The sequence below is a fragment of the Astatotilapia calliptera genome, chromosome 22, assembly GCF_900246225.1.
Source record: "Astatotilapia calliptera chromosome 22, fAstCal1.2, whole genome shotgun sequence".
Classification (NCBI taxonomy): Eukaryota; Metazoa; Chordata; class Actinopteri; order Cichliformes; family Cichlidae; genus Astatotilapia; species Astatotilapia calliptera.
Window position 1 is genome coordinate 25,433,473 of NC_039322.1, and position 21,947 is coordinate 25,455,419.

Genomic DNA, 21,947 nt, shown 5'->3' on the forward strand with positions numbered 1-21,947 from the left:
TTTAGTTACTGTTGAGGTTGCCTTTTGCTTTGAGTTAGTTCACTTTTTGTGTTAGTTTGTGTCCTGCTGTCATCTGCATTTGTCTTTTGTGTGTCTATGTTCCACTGTCACAGTTCCACTGTCTAAAGGCGACTGTTGTTGTGATTTGGCGGTATATAAATAAAATTGAATTGAATTGTCTAGTTCTTCCACCCTCCCCTGTATCAAATTCCTGTTCCCTGATTAGGTGTCTTCTGTTTTATTTTGGTTATGGTTGTTCTCTATCACAACAAGACTATCTCTCCACTTTGATACATCTTCCATATGTACGGGGAATGGCCTCCATTTGTCAGGGTGCATGGATACCTTAAAACACTCCGGCTCCCCGTTCATGCTCCACGGGTTATCTATAAAACAGGTGTGCAGATGTGAAATCACTGATTATTTGATCTCCACTTACTATCAGGTGCAGTGTGTGTGTGTGCTTTGAAAGAGTGTGTGGTACAGCGTGTGTCTGTTACCTTTGTAGTGGCTCACCTGTCTGTTGGCAGCCTCCCAGGATTATTGTTAGTTTTTTTTTTTAAAAAACTTACACATCCAATGGGACTTTGCTGTGGCTGGTTTCTGTTGGCTAAGTGAGCAAGACGTCCTCTCTGGCCTGCTAGGAGGGCCCTGGCTGTTTCTCACAGTCTTGTGAGCTTCACTCTATGGCAAACTCTGCATCTGGCTTAGTAGAATCTATTGCAAAGCATCCTTCACAAAGATAAGAATAAACCAGATTGTGTGAAAGGCAGTCAGAAGGGGTAACACAAAGAGAAAGAGGAGCTGCTTAGCTTTGCTTAGAAATAATCACTGTTTGTCTTCCTGTTTCTGGGTTAAGACTGCCTCCACTTTCAAGTGAGTGTGGCAAACAAAGTGTGCATATGGCATCTCTATGCCCATGGAGGATAAGCATGATAAGTGTGTGCTGTGGCTGGATCACCAACATTCCATGCTGGCCAGGAAAAGTGCTCGCCAGCCTCTAGTCCTCTGTTGACTGTTTTATATTGCTTGCATGTACCAGAGAAGCCCGTGCTCATTATTCTGGCTTCAAGCATGCAGGATCTTCACTTCCCAATATTCCCAAGGCCAAGGGGGAGTGCCCAGGCCCTTGCCAGGTATCTCTGGCTCCCCCTGTTGCAAGACCAGTTAAAGCCCCACCCTTCAGCAGCCCCCTGTGGCTCCAACCCCAGGAGGGAGCCAGTGTAGGGCAGCTATCAGGAGGAAGATGTCGACATAGAGACCGTTCTCTCCTCTATTTAATATAACCTGTCCTGTTGACAGCCTCCAGCTAGATCCTCGGGGACAGGACTAATGGCAGGACGTCTACGACTCTGGATATCACCCTCCCTGAGAGCCCTGTGGCAAGGGGACATTGGGTAGCCACAGCCTTCAGAAATGTAAATGCCACTGATGCTTGTCTCTAGGAACCTGATGAGTTTGACTCTTCTGCTGCTCTGCACAGGTGGTCCTATAAGAGGTTCTTTCATGTGCATAGTCGGGAACAAATCACATCTCTCCTTCTAGCTCCTTTCTTTGCAAGGTCATGTGCCCTAGCAAAAATTCCAGGATCATCAACTCCCTGCTGGCCAGGCTACACGGCGCCATGTCCACCCAGGCCTGTCTAGCTAATACAGGGGGCATTATGTCCCTGTATATGCGTCACGTATCTCACCAGGTGCAGTCAGGTTCTGAGGAATCCAGCATCCTGTATCCACTACAAGCTGCTGACAGCTCAACTGTCTATCTCTATAACTATCTCTTTGGCCTTTAGCCCACTGGGAGACAGTCATTGATGTGTTCAGGTGTAGAGGGGCCTGTCCAGTCACTCTGCAAGTGCTAGGAGGCTCAGGGCTTCAGTGCATCAGGTGGCTCCTGGGATCCCAGTATGGGGCCCCAGAGACCGCAGGCCTCAGCTGGAGGCCTTTTGTAAGCATAGCAACCAGCCACAGAGGAAACGGGAACACCCACCTCCTTCTGACCTTTCCTCCTGCCAGGCTGGTCCCATTCACTGCCCACCCAGTGCATGGTAGCTTAGTTGGCTCTGGGGGTGGATCCATGGGTATTATCCACCATGACCCAGAGTTCCTTCGCAGACCCCTGTGACGACCAACTACAACTTTACCTCAGTAAGCAACCTCCAGCATGCACAGATACTGCTGGAAGAACTCTCTGCCCTCCTGGAGAGTGTGACAGGCCATCAACGCCAGGGATTGTTTTGCCAATATCGACCTCAGGCATACCTATGCCTATTTCCAGATACATATCTGGCAGAGTCACTGGCGGCTGCTGAGGTTCGTGTTCAAAGGGAAGGTATTTGGGTCCTGAATCCTTCCTCTTGACATTTCTCTGGCTCTCAGAGTGCTGAGCCACTCAAGGATGCTAATCTAAAATGGCCCCAGAATGGCCCTCATTCAAAAAGGCCATGATATCTGCCAAGAGGATTAGCTATCAGTGCACAGATGCTGCAGATGCTGCAGATGGTTGCCGTATAGAAAAGGGATGATCCTGTGGCCCAAGCCTGCATTCCAAATAGGCCCTGTTTGAATTCGACTTGTCCCAGTCATTGAGCTATGATCAGCTCCCACTGGGGGCTTAGACCAGTGGGACCCTGGTTTAATTGCTGTCCCATTGGGTTTTTTCAGACTCAGAATCAGAATATTTTATTAATCCCGAAGGAAATTATAGGTTACAGCAGGCAGCATGCTAATGGTGCATGTGCACTTACAAAGGACCCTTCTGACCAAACTTTACACAAACATCAAATTGGGAAGGCATGTCAGAGAGGCACGGTGTGTTCACACCGAACGCGATGGACGCGAACAAAACGCCCCAAACGTCCCTAATTTGACGCGTGCACATTCGCGTCTCAACACGTGTCCAAGAAAAATCCATCGCGCATCAAAATATCATATTTTGACGCGCGTGAACCGGAAATGTGGGAGGAATGTGGGAGGAAGTTGTGCCAGACCGGTATCTTTGCAAGATGGCAGCTGTCGAGCTAGCGCTTGAAGAGAGAGTCTCCCTTCTCTATGTACTGTGGAGAGCAGAGCAGCGGCGTAAAAGACGTCCTCGCCGTACCTGGGTCCATCAGGTCCTCCAGAGGCGTGAGCAGTTTGGTGAGTTTCACCATTTGCTCCAGGAGCTGCGCCTGGATGACGGCCGATTCCAGCGCTGCCCCTTTGACCTAGGTAACAGTCACGTCACCAGGCTCCTGATTGGTTGTCGCGGCGCGATTTGACGCTGGAGTTCAGATTTTTCCAACTCGAGCGTGGTTTTATTTGCGCGTCAAACGCGCCAGACGCGCTACACTGACGCGCGTTTCACGCGTTTTCGCGACGCAAATCTGCTTCCGAATTTTCGCGGGACCCGCAATCGCGTGTCATCGCGCCTTTCCATTGACTTTACATGTAAACCTGACGCTCTATTCGCGTCCATCGCGTTCGGTGTGAACACACCGTAAAACCTGCAGGACACCGGCCCTCGAGGCCTGGAGTCGGTGAACCCTGCTGTAAAGTAACAAGAGAGTGCATAAGTGTGACGTTGAATAAATCATGTTGGCGTATTCAGAAACGACAAGCCACGTCTACCTGTCTAATCATTCCTTTTCTGTTTATAGGACACATAAACAGCTGTTCACAGCTGCTTATTAAAACCAGCTCCAGTGATCCTCAAGTGCAAGTTGTATACTTTGAATGTGGCTGCATAATATAGGAAGAACCACACTCCTACTTCTCTGGTGTGAAATGTGATGTCTGGTCTTCTGTTACTCTGTTATGTGATGATTTTGGTTTCAGTCTGAGTCTGCTCCTCATCCTTTCATACTGGCTGTGCATTGGAGGAACCAGAGCCTATGCCCCTCCAGAGTATTTCACACATGGGCTGCTCCTACTGTAATCTGGCAGCTGGGCACGCTGCTTTATGAAATGATGAACAGAATTCAACAATTTATCACCTCCAGGTTCCTCTGTGGGATAATTTGTTTCAGTGGTCATCTGTCCAAAAGTGAGATAATGGAAGAATACCTGTGTTTTGGTGCCCACAATCAGATGACCCTCTATGAGCAAGCGCTGTGGCGACAGTGGGGAGGGTAAAGTCCCTTTTAACAGGAAGAATCCTCTGGCAGAACCAGTCTCAGGGAGAGATGGCTGTTTACTGGTTTAAGGTGAGGGGAGGAAGACAGGACAAAGACATAGTGTGGAGTAGAGCCAGAGATGAATAATAACTAATTATTAAAAGGTAGAGTGGTGTATAAAGACGTGCAACAAGATCGCTATGAAAAACAAAAGAATCCAGAAACCTGTTTACCCCGACAGCACTGGTCGCATTTAACACAAGAAACAAGAGATTTTAAGACTGAATTTTTAGATTTAGAAACAAAAAGGTAGACTGTCGATATACTGTATTGGTCCATTATTGTTTTAAATTATGGGACCAAAGTTGAATCAAGCAATGGTGAGCTGGTCCTGATGTTTCTAAACAAGAAAAGGAAGAAAATGAGATTCTGGGTCAAATCTTATTCTCAGGTGAAGCCAGCAGGAGGGAGGATATCATGGTTTGATCCTGGAGTTGAAGCTGTATCATGATCACTTTCATACATATTTCAGGATGTCAGTGGGGCAGTTTGAACCACATCTGAGGAAGCAGAGAAATCATTTCAGAGAGCCGACTGACCTGAAGCGTCGTCTAGCTCTGTCTGAGGTAAAATAGCATCATCTTACTATTAGCTACAAGCACACTTGTTGCCAAATGAAGTGATATGATTGGTAAAATCTCTTTATTTTGATTCGAAAAATCAAATTTGGCTCAAAAAAATAAATGCAGCAAGTTTGTCCTTATACTGATCCAATACTGATATTTTGTACAAAAACTTGTTTATGATGGTTCGCCTTACATTAAGCTTATCATCAGATTCTGTGCTATAATTTACGTTTGTTTGTGTTTGACAATGGCCACATGTCTCATAAACTGCATCTTGGCTGTTTGTGGAGCTTGAATAGCTCCACACATGACTGATATCGAAACAGGTATTATAATAATATCAACATTTTAATGTGACAATCAATTCTAGGACATAAATATAATAAATATCTGGTATCGGAAGAATCGATATTTCAGTATCGATCCGCACTACTGTAGAAATTACTTCCTTGGTGTGAAAGGCTACATCACGAATGGGTAAGTCCGAAAAATATTTTTAAGGCACAAAATGTTAGCGCAGATTTTACAAGTCCAGTAAAATGGTCAAAGGCCTTTAACCTTTAACCTTATTGTTGATCTGCACACAGCTGTTGTCACGAACGTCGCACTTGCTTACGTCACTGTCATGAGACATTCTTGCAAAAAAATCACGGTTTTAGTAACGCAGTAACGCAGCGTTCCTACGGGAAAGTAACGGTAATCTAATTACCGTTTTTGCAATAGTAATCCCTTACTTTACTCGTTACTTGAAAAAAGTAATCGGATTACAGTAACGTGTTACTGCCCATCTCTGTTTGCTACTCTCTGATCAGGAATTACAGATGAATGATGTGTCTGCTAACTAAAGGTATTTGAAAAGCTGAAAAGGAGTCCATCATAATATTCATAATAAAAGTACAGTAATACTAAGCAGGGAAGGTGCAATTTCATGAACATTCAAACACAACAGTGATTTCTTTAGTCAGTCTCATTCACATGCACAGATCAGCTGTTCCCCTGACAGGTGCCTGTTTTTCGTAGCTAGTAAGGTTTCCGTATGTGTCAAGGCTTTGATCAAATATTATAAAGCACGTGTGGCTTGTGTTAATGATGTATTGCTGACATTCGAAGCCTCACCAGTACCACTGGGGGAGTAGCAATGGAGTTGTTCCTTCTTCAAATAAAGCCTTATTTAGAAATAAAAGTTGTTTGTACCACATAAGTGATTCAAGGAATGGTTTGTGGGTTTGGGCTGTGATTCAAAATACACCGGTCAGCAAAACACAATGGATTAATCCTCACATTTTGTGAACTTTGGACTTTTTTAAGCATTTTTTCACAATCTTTTTAAGCTTCTTTTTTTGCGATGCAACCAGCAAGAAACAGGAGATTTTTCGCTGTCTGAGAACATTTTGAGCTGATCTTTCCTAATTTGGAATGTACATAGCTATAAATGATTAACAGTGTTGGGACTAACGCGTTATTAAGTAACGCGTTACAGTAACTACGTTATTATTGTGGTAACGAGCACAGTAACTAGTTATTATGCCAAAACCGGGAACGCGTAACTCGTTACTGGGATTTAGATAGGCTCGTTATTCGTTACTTCGTGTGGTGGCTATCACGGAGCTTCCACAGATTCAATAACATTAGCAAGTGGTGGAAACCAGCAGGTGGATGAAGGAAAAGGGAGGCAAGAGGAGAGACCCGAAGCGGCCGCTGGTCCGAGAGTGTCAGGTGAACTGAACTTCAGGTAAGAAGTTATAATCTGCAGTCCATCTGGGTCAGATATGAACCAAGTTTAGTTGGAGTTTATTTTCGTTGTGCTGACTTTTTTGTACTGCGTACTAGCTAGCATGACAGAGTTTCTATACAGCTGGGTGGGTGCTATGTAGGGTTGCCAACTCCCTGAAAAATAAATAAGGGACACCTCGTGGCCAGGGCCGGACAACCCAGTTGTCTTCACCCTTCCCAGTGTGGTAGCTCTTTTTTGTGTGTGTGAAATTATTTTTTAACCATTTGACTTGAATTTGATTTAAGCAGATGCATATTCTTTGTGATATGACCATATGGGAAACAAATGATCATTTAGCCATTTATTTTTAGCTCAAAATGACAACATTAACACAGTAAAACAGGTCTCTTTCTTAAACAGAAGCCTGTCATGCTTAACTTTTGAGAATATAAGTAAATCTTTCTTTAAAAGAACTCTGTCCTGCTTAACTTAAAATTATATAAATTAATAGAAAGCAATAGAACGAAAAATATTCTTGTAACTATGCACATTTAGTACATTTGGCTTCAGCTGAGGTATTATTTCAGCTTTTCTAAAGCTAATCAGCTGCTCCTGTTTGTAAACCCACTTGTTCCCATGATTACGCATCATAACTCATCATCATTATTCATCTATGTATTACTTTTATGTATTAGTGATCTATTTGTTGTAATCATCTATCCTTGCAGTTGTTTATTACACAAAATAAATTATATTATCACACTTCTGGCCACATAGCGCTGATATTCACTGCACATGCCCATTTTAACCTTAACCAGAGGGTTTAAAAAACAAACCAGTGTTTACATACCATATCTGCTTCTGCCGTGGCCTGGTGGACAAGAAATTGGTTAAGGGTTCCCAGAGCTTTCACGCCCCTCATGTTCTTCATGTGCCCACCACTAGAAGCATGCCTATGGAAAAAGTGCGCCGGCACACAGTGCAGTGCGCTTTATAGGTGTTATGGTGACCTTTTCCAGCCAGGTGTTTCCCTTTTCCCATTCCTCCCTGTGCTTTTGCAGCCTTTTTTTTCTTTCTCTGAGCGAACAAACATTGCTGCTCTAATGCTGGGCTCACACTGTGCGATTTTTGGCACATTTTGAGACGATTTTTGAGTCGTGCGACCGATTTGGTGATCGGCCCGATTTTGGCCTTCATCGTGCATCGTGTAGTATACGTGGGGTAACGAGAAGCGATTAACACCTTGAGCAGCTCCCGATCATCAATCGCTCGTGAGCCGCTCACACTGCTCACGCGCAAACACGTAAACGTCGGTGAAAAAGACGGAGCAGCACGGCTGTGCAGCGTGTGATCTGGACACAAGTGATGGAGGCACAACTTGTAGAACTTTGGAAAGCTCATCCGAGCCTTTTCGATGTGGCATCACAAAATTATCACGACCACAACAAACGTGAAAATAGTTGGATTTACACTGCTGCTTAATCACAGCTGCCTGATCAATGTTTTTCATTAGCAATTTAGCAAAGTTGATGGTAGTGGTGTGTCTGTGTGAGTGAAAGACAGAGCGACAGATTTTCTGTTATAACCTTCATGTTATGGAGGCACAGTGTGAGCACTCAGGTCGCATCAGAGCATCGGGCGGTATAGTGTGAGACCTGCATCGTGACCTACCAACTTCTAACCCCTGCGAGTCAATCGTGCAGTTTGAGCAGGAGCTGAATAACGTGACTGAAAAAATCGCACAGTGTCTGCCCAGCTTTAGGTGTACTGTCGTCTGAGACTTGCACCGCAGTGTCGGCGTTTGTTTCCCTGTTGGCCATGCTTCTTGTTGTGGTCATCTGTTGTCTTCCGGTATTTTCTCCGCAAGCGACCTTTCCTCGACCAATGAGACGAGCGGTAATCTGAATTGTCATACTCGAATTGTCATAAGTGTGCTGTCAGCTCATTGGTCACAAAGCAGGAGAGGGGCTGGGAATTATGTTTTCCAACAAAGCGTTAATTCCATTAACATTTATAGACTACTTTTGATTCTCACTGTATTACGGGACAAAGTGCGTACCTTATTAGCTCAATACGGGACGTGTGCTTTTGTTTCTAAATACGGGACGATTCCGTTTTTTAAGGGACGGTTGGCAACCCTAGTGCTATGTTACTGATGTTGAACTTTATTTTGTTCATAAGGTTAATTATTAGAGTTGCCAACCGTCCTGTAAAAGACGGAATCGTCTCGTATTCAGAGAAAATATTACGCGTTTCGTATTTAGGTGAAAAGAAACACAGTTTGTCCCGGATTTCAGCTACAATGAAAAAGACACAAAGCTGGAGTTATTCTGTGTCTTTGCTGCACAGCTGCTTCTTCTTCTCTCATTCTCTCCCCCTCCCTCTCCTGTTTCTACTTCAATCATGAAACTGATCAATGATCAGCTGATTGGCTTTTCTCTCTTGTTTGTTTATCGCCCACTTTGCACCAGAAAGAGGAAACCAGCGGATGTCGCGCTAAACAACAGCAGCACGTTTAAGCTTGATCAGCTGTTGTTAGAATGTATTTAATATTAATTTCTAGTATCAGCTGATGTTTGCTGGAGCCACAGCTGTAAACCTGCTGGTCATGATGTCTGTTTAGATATGTGGTGAGAGGGAAACATGAAGATGAAACCAGGAGATGTCCTTACTGAATCATCAGAGCTGAGCAGGTGATGGAGAAACAGGTTTACCTTTTAGGTGACATGAATGAGTTGAAGAGAAGTTATGAACTGTTTCTGAGAGACAAATAACACCAGGATCCTTTTCTAAGTAGCTGACAGCTGGTAACTGTGCAGGGGAGGGTCTAGCAAAGTGTTGCCAGGGGTCCATGTAGGGCATAGGTGTCAAATTTGGCCCGCAGCCTAATTACATTTGGCCCGCGAAGCCATACCAAATTACTATCAGAGCTGGCCTACTGGTATTATACAGCTAATATATATATTGTTTAGTATTAAGCTTTGCTTGTTCCATATTCAGTTTTTTAGCAAAATGTGTTTGAGTCCATAAGAAAAGATTCATTCTTATATCTGGAGGAATAAATATATTTCAATAAATATTAAAGTTAGACCACGACTTTGTTCCAGTTTTGAATTTTGGCCCACTGTGTATTTGAGTTTGACACCCCTGATGTAGGGCATTAACAGGGAAAGGGGGGCACAAGGAAATACTTTCTTATTCTCATTATCTGAGTCTTGCAACAAACAATTGATAGATTGATACATATATACCATCAGAACAGTGAACATCACTGTCACAACAGTGTTTGTTTTCATTCAAAGGCTTTATGATTTTTCCTATAATGGTGGGCCGGTCTCTAGTCAAAATGCCCGGGACAATTTTTTTGTCCCAGTCCAGGTCTGTATGCAGCTCATCTGCAGTCTGGTGTTACCTACATCTTCCTATTCAGAAGGCAGAATTTCCTAGTTCTGAGTACAATCGAAAGCACCACGACTGCAGTTTTTGTGTTGGATGTAAAAAGCAGGCGAGGATAGAATCAGGCGTGGGATTTCTCTCGTGGAAATGTGCACATTATTTTTTCCTCTCTATTGGTAGGTGGCACAGTGCACTTGTGGCAAGTAAGCAAGCTAGAAGACTGGCAATCTTGCTGGGTATCCAGTTACGGAAGAAACACATTAACAAGAGAATTCTGAGTTAAACCAAAGTTACTTTCCCTAGTAACTAATTACTCTGAAAGTAGAGTTGGATGTCTCGAGACCGGTCTTGGTCTCGAGACCGGTCTCGAGACCACTTTTACGTGGTCTTGGTCTCGTCTTGGTCTCGACGGACTTTTGTCTTGGTCTCGTCTTGGTCTCGACGGACTTTTGTCTTGGTCTTGTCTTGGTCTCGACGGACTTTTGTCTTGGTCTCGGTCTTGGTCTCGCTGTTTCAGTCCTGCGTTCTCAAATCGACATAGTGTTCGGGAGATTTGGAGTCAACCATCAGCAGAGCGAGGGGGTGGCTTACTGGGCTTAAGCCCGGGTCATTTTTTCAGAAGCATGGGGTCTTTTGGAGTGTAATTTGTTTGTTAGATGCCTGACTGACAACTGTATAAAACAAAAACAACACACAAAGCACAGAGCGCACCGTCGTAAATTCCCCCTAATTTTGGTATGATCCGAGCTCAGGCACTAGGCGACTGAGCGCAGCACCCATGTGAGCGAGGGGGGAGAAGCTGCTGCCTGCGAGTTTGCTGCAGACAGAGGAGAGCTTAAGTTTGACCAGGTACCAAAGAAAATCATAATAATGTCAATATGACGGTGTATCACAAAAGATTGATATCAAACTGATCACTTGGTTGCGTTACTTGCTCTTCAAGTGAATCAACAAATGGATAAATAAAAAGCCGAACAGCAATGCTGGGTTTTTTAGAGAGTCTTAGCTTACATTTCATATTTTCAGTTGTTACCCTCCACGGCTAAACAAACTCTCTAAATCGGTTTCAGTTGTGTACTGATGTACACAACAATGGACATAAGGAGCTTCTTTCAAAGAAAAAACTCAGGTAGATGTTATTTTATATATTATGCTTTGGATGTTGTTCAGTATATCTATGCAAAACAAGAGGAATTTCAATACACAGCCGTATATTCACATTTGAAACCAGATATTTACATACACTTTATGGAAAAAACATAAAAACAGTTTTTTTACTGTTAAACATAAATTTCGAGTAAACTTTTGTTTTTGATAAATAAATGTTGAAATATCTTTTGAATTAGTGAAATTTCAGAATAAAAAGAGAGAGAGCTGTCTATTTTAATCACTTTCATCAAATTTAGGAGTACATGTACACTAAGTTTATTGTTAATTAATAAGAAAACTCCAGACGATTCCATTCTGAGCTGAAGAAGCTTCTGATAGGTTAGTAGAGTCCATGTGAGTAAATTGGTGGCACACCTGTGGATGCATATAAGGCAAAACACAGAGCCTGTTTCTTTGACATGAGAAAATTAAGAGATGTCAACCAAAACACCAGGAAAAGAATTGTGGAGCTCCATAAGTGTGGCTCAATTTTGAATACAATTTGGTGCCATTTGCAATTAAGAAATACAGATAGTTTCTCTCTTTACTCTTAAAGTTAACAAATGTGTTTTTTATATTTATCAATCTAAAAAAATAAACATTTAGTCTGATTTGATGTTACAATTAAAAAAGTGTTTGTGTTTTTATCTGAAGAGTACATAAATATCTGGTTTCAACTGTATATTTGATGATGTTGGTGTTTGGCTTGATTGTCAGCACAAAGAGGGAGAGAGAGGAACAGAGAGGGAGAGAGAGAGAATGACGACAGAACAGAGATGGAACAAGAGCAGGTGAGACACACATGTTAGTCAAATGGTTGTTTGCCAAAACTCATCAGAACATGTACCTAGTACCTAGTGTTTCTTTTTAGATACCATTTGTTACTTTTCAAATTCTATATTTATTAAGTTATGCAGGCTTGTTTGCACAACAAGGCTAAATAATTATATAAACTTTTCTCAATCTACTTTGGTAGAATTAAAAAATAAGTGTAGTGCAGGTCTATGATGATTTTTAGTGCTACTATCATCTAGTTCTGATTCTGGTTCTATCTTGGTTACTGTTGTAGTCCTGTTTTAATTCCGGATCAGTTCTGGGTCTGGTTGAATTGGGGTTTAGTCCCTGTGTCTTGATACAGCCCCAACTTTCTTCTGCCTTGCTGCTTAATTAAAAAACTAGTTTAAGGTGTGCTGCATATGTATATAGAATAGCATCTGGCTGCAGTTTAAAGACTTTTTTTGTCTCGGTCTTGGTCTTGGTCTCGTCTCGACTCGGTCTCGGTCTTGGTCTCGTCTCAACTTGGTCTTGGTCTTGGTCTTGTCTTGGTCTCGATACCCTCTGGTCTTGGTCTTGTCTTGGTCTCGATACCCTCTGGTCTTGGTCTTGTCTTGGTCTCGGATTAGGCGGTCTTGACTACAAGTCTATCTGAAAGTAACGAGTAACTTGAAGTAACGGAGTTATTTTTGATAGAAATAACTAGTAATGTAACTAAGTTACTAATTTAAAGTAACTTACCCAACACTGATGATTAATAATAATAATAACTAGCCTTATATAAATAAAACACAACACAGCGAAGATGAAGTGTTTGTTGTGTTCAGAAGAACTTGGCTTCAGCAATAACAAATCATCTATGCTGAGCCATTTCAAGCCCTGCATGAAAACTAGGAAACCAGCCAACGTAGACCAAGACCAAGCAAGGATGCAACAATAAGCAGCATACAAACAATTACACATTACATTTGTATTAGGCAACAATCATTTAAATCTTAAATGTGACTAATTAATGACATCTGTTATTGCATGCTGGCTTTATTTTTCATCAGAGAGAAGAATAATGTGAATTAGCCCCTGGTCAATATCGTGATTCCCAGCCATTCACTATTGTGGAGGACAACGGGTTCCTAATAACGTTAAAGTATTGAACCCTACCTAAGTTCTCCCCACAGAGCAGGTGCACATTTGAGCAAATATGAAACATTTTCCCATTTCCTCAAATTTGCCATTTAAGCTTTGGTGAAGGACAGATATAAGGAACAAGCCAAAAACATTGTGTCAAAAGCATGTGCAATAGCTTAACTAGTTAGTTTGGGGCATTACACACACACACTTACTTGCCTTGTGACTGATGCAGCAGCAAATATGGGTGCTTGTGCAAAGAAGCTTTGTTTGTATTACCAATTTTTTAGTCATAAAAAGGCTCTTGATCAAATCAAATTGTTATCTGACATCCAGACTAACTGTAGGAAGTCAGTGGGCTATTTCATGAGCAGCATCACTGCAAGGGTCCTTTACTTTGTTTATTTGAAATATTCTAAATAATGCCGTTTTGTTTAAGGTGCTGCTGCCGAAGTGGCACTTGAATTAATAATTTTTTCTTGGCTAATTTTGTAGGAGAGGATGACACGTATGAAGCCAGCACTGAAGTGATTTCAAGAGGTGGACACATGTTGGAAAAGCACATAGCATATGCTCCATTGCGCTTATACATTGACCCACTCTCATCAGAACAGTATGAAATTAATGCAGAATGTCCCCATTTAATGATTCCACAGGTGAGCTGTCAGAGGAGACGAGGGTGTCATGCTCAAAAGTCATTTCCCTTTTATCAGTGCAACACCATGCACCGGAGCAGGAATTGTTCCAGTGCATGGGAATTGTCCAGACTCTAGAGAGCACAGGAACAGCTGAGAGTCTGAGAAGACCATTAATGAAGAGCCTATATACTTTGCAGTCAGTGAGCATCATGTCACTGAGACACCCAGGTTTAAAAATAATTTTCTTTCTTCTCTCCTCTTCTTCGTTAGCCTCAATAAGCAGCAGATGCCCACTTCTGAAAGTGCTGTTTTTCTTCAAACCAGTGGAAGAGTTACCGCTTCCTCATCATCACAACCGCCCATAACAGAAAAAAATCCCAACGTATATAAATTTGTTCTTGCTTTTCTCAGTACCACAGCTTCATTTGTGCCCTGTGAAGGGGTACTTTATACAATTTTATGTGTCGCATGTTGTCCCCAGTAACACAACCACATTCACATGATGGTCCTTACCTCATATTGTTTCCACTTAACCTTTTGACACTGCAGTGTATCATAAACACAGACATCAAGCTTAGAAATCACATTTTTAAAAAGTGTGATGATGCCTCAAGTTAGTCCAGTTTACTGCCTCTAACTCTCAGTTTGAAACGGGGCAAATGTGGTTATGGAAAGTAAACATGGAGCCCCTTCACAGTGTCCCTACCCTAGCTACAATTCCAAAAATGAGATACACAAGTTTCCCCATTATTACAGCTGCCAATCAAAGCTTTCACCATGTCCCCAATTTTGCAGCATCGAGTTTTGCATCTAGATTATGTAATTTCTGGAGAAATTGTGGTGGAATTGTTGCTACTGGCAGACTCAGTCTGTAGCTTGCCTCTGGTGCAGCTCAGAAGTTGGAAGTAAAGAAGTTGGTTAACATAGTTGAAGAGCAATTGCTCATAAATGGATGGCCTGCAACTTTAATTTACCACAAGTGTACTATTGTCACGTCTGATGGGCAGATGGTGTGGAAGGAATGAGACTGAGGACCCAAGTGCAGGTAAATGGAGATGAAGCAAAAAGCAAGCCTTTATTGACAGCTGAACGAGACTACAAACAGGTGGAACAGAGAAAACTGACCTAAACTGGGGGGAACTGGGGAAGGCATAAACATAACATGAACCTAAAACTAGAAATGAGAAAACCTGGAAAAATGAGGGAACGGAGAGCAGAGGAAATCCAAAGGAAACACAAAGGAACGCAGGGGATGAATCACAGAGGCAACATGGATGAGAACACGCAGACGGACTGACAAGTGATACAGGACAGCACACACTATGAATACACACCAGGTAACGAGGGGGGAATGCACAACAGAAGGGAGACACGACTGGGACTTACCTGACATCACAAGACACAGGAAGCAAAGCAGGATATATTGACATGGGACACAGACTACCAAAGGAAAACAGGAAGTATGAGACAATTCACATAGACGCAGACTAGACACTGAGACGTGGAAACATGACAGACTCTGGAACAGAGAGAACATGAAGCACAGAGAGAAAAGTAACTAGACCTGGAACATAGGAAACACATAAAGACAGAAACTAAAACTAAGCATACAACACACAGAGAGCAGAAACAGAACAGAAACCTAAAAACCAGGAACAGTAAATATAATATAAAATAAATAAAACATAATTCAAAGAGTACAACTTAACCCAAAAACACAAAACGCTGGGTCACCGACCCAGGACCATGACAACTATACCTGAGACAGTAGCTACTGTTTACCTAATGGAATCGCTCCAAGTAGTTGTAATGACTTCTTTCAGATTTTTGTATTCACAGTGTGGTCACCCTCAGTATTTACCTTGTAGTAAAACTGTCCCCCTACAGTATGGAATGAGCTTGTAAACCGGAAAATGTTCCAAGTTTTCTTTCTGAGATTGGAAGGGAAAAAAAATATTTATGAAAAATGTGTTCATGTGTGATATTTAACACAGACGAAAAAATGTCAGCATGAAAAATACCCCATGTCGAACTCACAGCCGTCAACATACAAGGGAGAGGCGAGAGAGCGCTTTCCCTCAAAGTCAATGGGACGTCATCACTAGAAAAAGTAGAATTGGTGACCACATGAACCCACATAAGGATCTTTAACTGTTAAATGGCAATGATCTTAAAATTTACAGAGTAATGTGTAAGTAGTGTGACGAGTAGTCTGTCTGCAGTTTTTGAGACTTCTTAACCATCCATCCATCCATCCATCCATCCATCCATTCGCTTCCGCTTATCCTTTTCAGGGTCGCGGGGGGCGCTGGAGCCTATCCCAGCTGTCATAGGGCGAGAGGCGGGGTACACCCTGGACAGGTCGCCAGTCTGTCGCAGGGCCAACACACAGGGACAAACAACCATTCGCACTCACATTCACTCGCACATTCACACCTAGTGACAATTTGGATTATCCAATTAACCTATCCCCTCAAGCTGCATGTCTTTGGACGGTGGGAGGAAGCTGGAGTACCCGACTTCCTCCCACGTGGACTTCTTAACCAATTTTTTTAAATTCCAAAGATTGCATCTTGTCCCGAACTAGTCCTGATAAATGAAACCTTAAAACAGAAAGAAGATGTAGTTTCTTTTTACATAACCATAAATAATCAATCAATGAGATGTTTGTCAGTCAAAACAGCTCCATGCTGGTAATGGTGGTGAATGCTGGTGATGAAGGACGGAACCAAAACAATAAACGTGTGGTCAGTACAGAAAAACAAATAGTGCAGTGTGAGGTTATCATGCATTTTACTCTGATGACTTCACATTACACAGTTGATTCATAGTTAATATAAAGTTGCAATTAGTGTAGATTTAATTATAACATTTAGTGGGGTATAATTTTACTCATAGTCAGAGATCACATTAACAGCTATTCAGCCTTGTATTTTCATGGCCCTCCCAATGGATAAGTCTTCATTTATTTTGTTGACTTACACATTTCTCACATCATAATAGGGCCTAATTATACACTATTGAAAGTATTTAATATTAAACCTAAACAGGCAGATTAAATTTAGTGAGTAAATGTTACCCAGGAGATTGAAAAGCTGACTGCACATCTAATTTTGACTATCTGTTTATCATGGAATCAGTACTGAAATATGCTGGATGAGAAAACTGCTCAAATCTGCAGAAGTAAATGAGCATAACTGTGTGCCTTGTGAGAAACTCATCAAATGTATTAAGATCAAAGTTACACCATCAATAATCATGACACGCTTTACCTTGTTTCCTTCAAAATAAAATGAAGTCACATCTAAAAGCCAGTTAGGATCTATTTTCAATCTCACGTGCAGTAATTTAAGTTATTTTCCAACCGTAGTACTGACTTAAAATAAGAAGGCCTCTGGCATGAGAGACGATCGAAAAGAAAAGTTTTTTGTTTCAGTTATGTCTAATTAGTTAGAAAAGGACATTCTTTGAAAAAACATAGAGCAGATAGACTAAAAGGAGAGCACAGGAAGAGAGAAAGGACATTTTTCACCTCCAGGTAATCTTCTCACTGTAACAATTATTCAGCCTGATGAGGTTATGGACAGAGTAGAGGACACAGCCAAATCCTGCCTTCAGTGTTTCAGAAGTACAGAAGAAGCTATTCTGTGCTTTGCAGCCTTGGTGAGTTTTTGTTCCAGTGCTTGTTTATTCTGTCCCACGCCTGTGAACACCTAAGAGGAAAACATCATTAGTATTTGCTTGTATTGACTGAGAAGAGATTTGAGTTGAACAGGCTCTGACATCCAGTGTAATCGCACACAAAGGTAGTGCAAGGTAAACAGCAAATAATGTGCGGAGGGATACAAAAGAAGGTTTATGTAGCAGCTGAAAAATTTCTGTTAGTTAATACAGTGGAGAAATTAGCAACAAGCAGTAAATCAGAGAAAGATATTTTAGAAAATAAAATAATGATACAATTCTGAAAAAAGTCATAAAACAGATTTTCTAAGCACCTGTTTCTGGCTACTACCTCTAATATGCGAGTTTGATGGAGTCTGTGTGTAGACATATTTAAATAATAATCCATACTGACATAAAATACTGAGCCACTTGCACATCACCTGCATGAGCTGTTTGGCCATGAACGCTCATACCATGAAGCTCCTGACACATAGTTTTGGCATTGATGTTATTGCCATAGAAGGTTTAGTTCAGTTACCAAGTCAGCAGAGCACTGGTGATTACAGCTTTACATGTTACACTTATATATGCATGTGGAATATCTAGGAGAGAAGGAATTTCTAGAACTGAATTGTTGCAAAGATGCTTGGTTTTATGCACCTGTGGACTAAAATACCTCAAGAGGTGTGGCATAATATTGTTGTCCATAAATTGTGTCATATATGGCATAGTTGTGGTTCTATTTCACTAGGTGATCCAGGCATCTCCCAAAGAGTTACAAGTAAGTCTTGACACACAACGTTGACCCACAACCGGTTCCTAAGCGTGGTTCTCCCAGAGGTTTCAGTCTTAATAGCCAGGGATCGGTCCGCCAGGACCTCCACTCCTGGCCGCTGCCCGGCTCACAATGCACCCAACCCCTACGGTGCCTCCTGCCTGTGGTGGGCCTGCACAGAGATGGGCCTATGGCCAGTCCCAGCCACCAGACACTCTTCCTCAGGCACCCTCCCCGGGCCTGGCTCCAGGGCAGGGCTGGGGTAACCCTATCCTATCACAGGCAGAGTAAACTGTTCCCTTAATGGTCTCATAGCGGTCTTTTGAATGGCTATTTGTCTGGTCCCTCACCCATCACCAATTTTGCCATGGGAGACCCTGCCAGAGGGTAAAAGGCACCTGACAACACAGCCCCTGGGATCCCTGGGACACACCAGGAGGAAGCCCCGGGGCAGACCAACGACACGCTGGAGGAGGTGGCTGGGGAGAGGGAGGTCTGGGCTTCTCTGCTTGGGCTACTGCCCACAACCCGGCCCCAGATAAGCAGAAGAAGATGGATGGATGAATTGAATTGAAAGTAAAACTTTAGTATAAGCATCTGCTGGTGTTCAGGGCTGTGCATGGCTGTTTATGACCAAGTAGTTTGTAACAAAAAAAGCTAATAGTTCAATATCTGCTTTGCACTTAAGAGGCTGAAATGGTCCTGAACTATCCCATAACGTATAGGTACTTATAAAACAATGAATAAACAAATTTGTCAGGTAATTATATTACAAAGCATTACCACTACAAGCAGCTTGAAAGACACAGCTCAGGAACTTGAATTAGCTCAACTGACACCTAGCAGACAGCTCACAGGTCCTGCGAGCCATCTGCTAGCAGTCGTAGCCAACACACTATGGTATTTTGCTGTGATTTCACAGCTATCTGTTATGTAAAAAAAAGTGACTGTTAGCATCAGCATGTACAGAAATGTGATATCTTTATGTTACGTCTATGATGTTGCTGCCTAATTATCGTTACCAAATACAAAATGCTTTGTCCTGACTCTGATGTACCAGGTCAAGCAACTAAAATCAACATTTGGTACAGCAAAGTTTTATTAATTAGGAGCTAAGTGGCGTGACACATTTTCAGATGTTATTGATTTATGTTTTCATTCAAAGTCAGTTAACATGACAGATCTTTAAAGTCTGTTTGTACATACACAGACTGTTAAATTAACCAACAGTCATCCAAACAAACAACAGAGTAAACAGTAACATCGAGATTTAAAGGGTGACAAAGCTGTGACTTTACAGTAAATATTTATAGGGCTCTACCCCTTGCACCCTTTGAGAGAATTAAATACTCTACAACATAATCAAGGTTTATTTGACAGCTTAGAGGAAAACAGATGAGGTAGTACATACGGCACACCGATTACCGCTATTCGCTTTGGGATGAGATGGATCAAAAGCACAACTTCTTTCCATCACCGCTAAGCAGCAGAAGGTTTCTTTCTCACCTCCTCTAAAATTTCATTGCATGATATCTGAAGTGGTGTCAAGACCAAGTGCCACAAGAGAAAGCAATGCTGCAGGAGAGGCAACATATTATCATTTTGTCAGTGCACGAGCACTCTAGGAACTCGTTTGTCTCCAGGCCAGGAGCCGTCATCTTACAGCAGACAAGTCATGTAAAGATGATACTAACTCAAGTGATACTTTCCCTGCAAGCCCTGACAAGTTCATTTGAGTATAATTACTTGCCCCACTCAGGTATTCCGTTGACATTTGTCACCAAGACACCCGCATTACCCAATGAGATTAATTTGTCATATTTCTTGTGTTGAATACTTTTCCTTCCTGTAACTGATCTAATCCTCATAGCTCAGCAAAGTACGGTGACACGGGGCCTTCTTTTTATCTACATACTTGAAGTGCCTTTTTTTTGCAAAGCGGCCCGCCTTCAAGCTTATTTATGTGAGTGGTCCCTGCACTCAGAGATAGCGTCACTTAGCGGGACTCAGGGGAGCGGCCCATCCACTCCTGCTCAGACCTGACACCGAGCGGATAGATTTAGCTCTCCTGCCCTGACTCTCCACCACTTAAACTACGGGCCATTCCAAGCTCCATTAACAGAATCACTTGCTAATGAACCGTCTTTCTCAGGAGGAAATGATTAATAGGAGTGGTCATCCAGGATTTTATTAGCCAGCAAGCACTTTTCTGCAAAATGTGGCAGACACAAGAATACAAAGAGCAGAACACTAGCGTGATGGCAATCTTCTCAGTGTTAATAATAGTTTAAGCATAAACAAGAGCATCTTATAACAGTGTTAGATGTCCTATTTTGCCATCACACTAAATAGCAAGTTATCTAGCAGAAGTTATTTACTGATCCTTTGATTCACAGTAACTGTTTGAAGTCTAAAACCACAGACATCTCAATAGCGATCACACGAGAATAACTTCAAGCACAGTGGAGATAAAGGGATTATGTTGAAAAGGATCATTAGGTCTTTTTAATCACTTTCGCTAAAGAAGCTGCTGGCCCTCAAAACAAATGAACGCCTCATCCTTTGGAGTCTAGGCTTGTACAGGGAAACTCAACAACAATAGAAGCCATCAGACAAAGCTACAGGAGCCATATGCTTGTGACAACAGGACGCCAACTTTGCCGCCTTCCTTTCCCTTGGGCTCAAATCATCCTAAACTCAGCAGCGAATTGCTTCCATTTTGCTTCAACATATGGCAAAGCAGCAGCTGAAGAAGAACATGTGTTTCACAGGGGAGAGTTTTGACAGTCGCACAGCTCCATAGACTCTGGGGGGGAAGGGTGGGTGTTCATTTGCTGCCAGTATAGAGACAAGGAAAAGCTCCACGCTGTGCAGAAAAGCTGTTTTTCTGCAGTATTAATCTACTGATCTATAGCATCAAAACAAGCTCCATAAACTCAGCAAGGCCAAAAGGCTGCATGAATACAGGTTATTTAAAGGAACAAGGCTTCTTCACTGACTTAACAATGTGGCTCTGTGGTTTCCTGGGAAACCTCAGTGATCTCGGTGCCATGGCCTCTCAGAGCCACATGGGAAATGAGTAAATCTTTGTGCTGGAGAAGCTTAAGGCTCCACCTGGCTCCACCTGTACATCTTCACAGATGGTTTCATGAAAAAAAAAAAACCTAAGAGGATATAGACAGTCTGGACCCTTGACACCTTTGATGAGGTGGTGAGAAAAACAGAAAAAGAGTACTCCGAATGTGGAGAGGCACCAGAGGACAGCTGAGACTGATTACGACAACTGCCAGGGCTTTTCAAGCTCATCTGAGCACGCTGGCAGTCACTACACACCCTCTGACCTGCTGCTCCTGCACAACGAGACACCACGACAACAACCTGCTGCTCCCCTCTAATTCATCAGTGACCTTTAGCCCGCATGCATGAATAGAGCTAAGCTTGTGATAGAAGTGACACGCCAACCTGTTGGTGGTCTATAAGCGCAAGTCATGAAGGTCACTCTGGCCGAGGCTCTGAAAGAGATGCTCGACTGTCCATTCTTCACACTTCATTTTCTGGTCAGTTGGCATTTGCTCTCTGATTAGCTCATTATGGTATTCAGCAAGCACCGGGCTCTGCAGCCAGCAGACCTGATGGAGTGCGCCGGGCTAAAACATAAATAGCCATCGCAGATGTGTGTGAGACATTCACAGGCATTAGCACCATGCTAATGAAGTACAAATGAAGATGATGCTGATGAATGTAATTAGATCAATTTCATACATGTTTGCCCTCCGAGAGGAGCCAGCAAATGGTCTGATGAGCCCTGGAGAAAAGGGTTTCTGACTCCATCTGCAGTGGTGTGCTATAGGTTTGTTGGCATGATTGCATGACTATATATATAATAAACAATACATAATTAAACAATCCCAAGCCCTCTCACAGCACACACACATATATATAAAAACAAAGTAAGCCCTCATTAGCTTTCAAAAGGTACAGTGAGAGCTGTCAC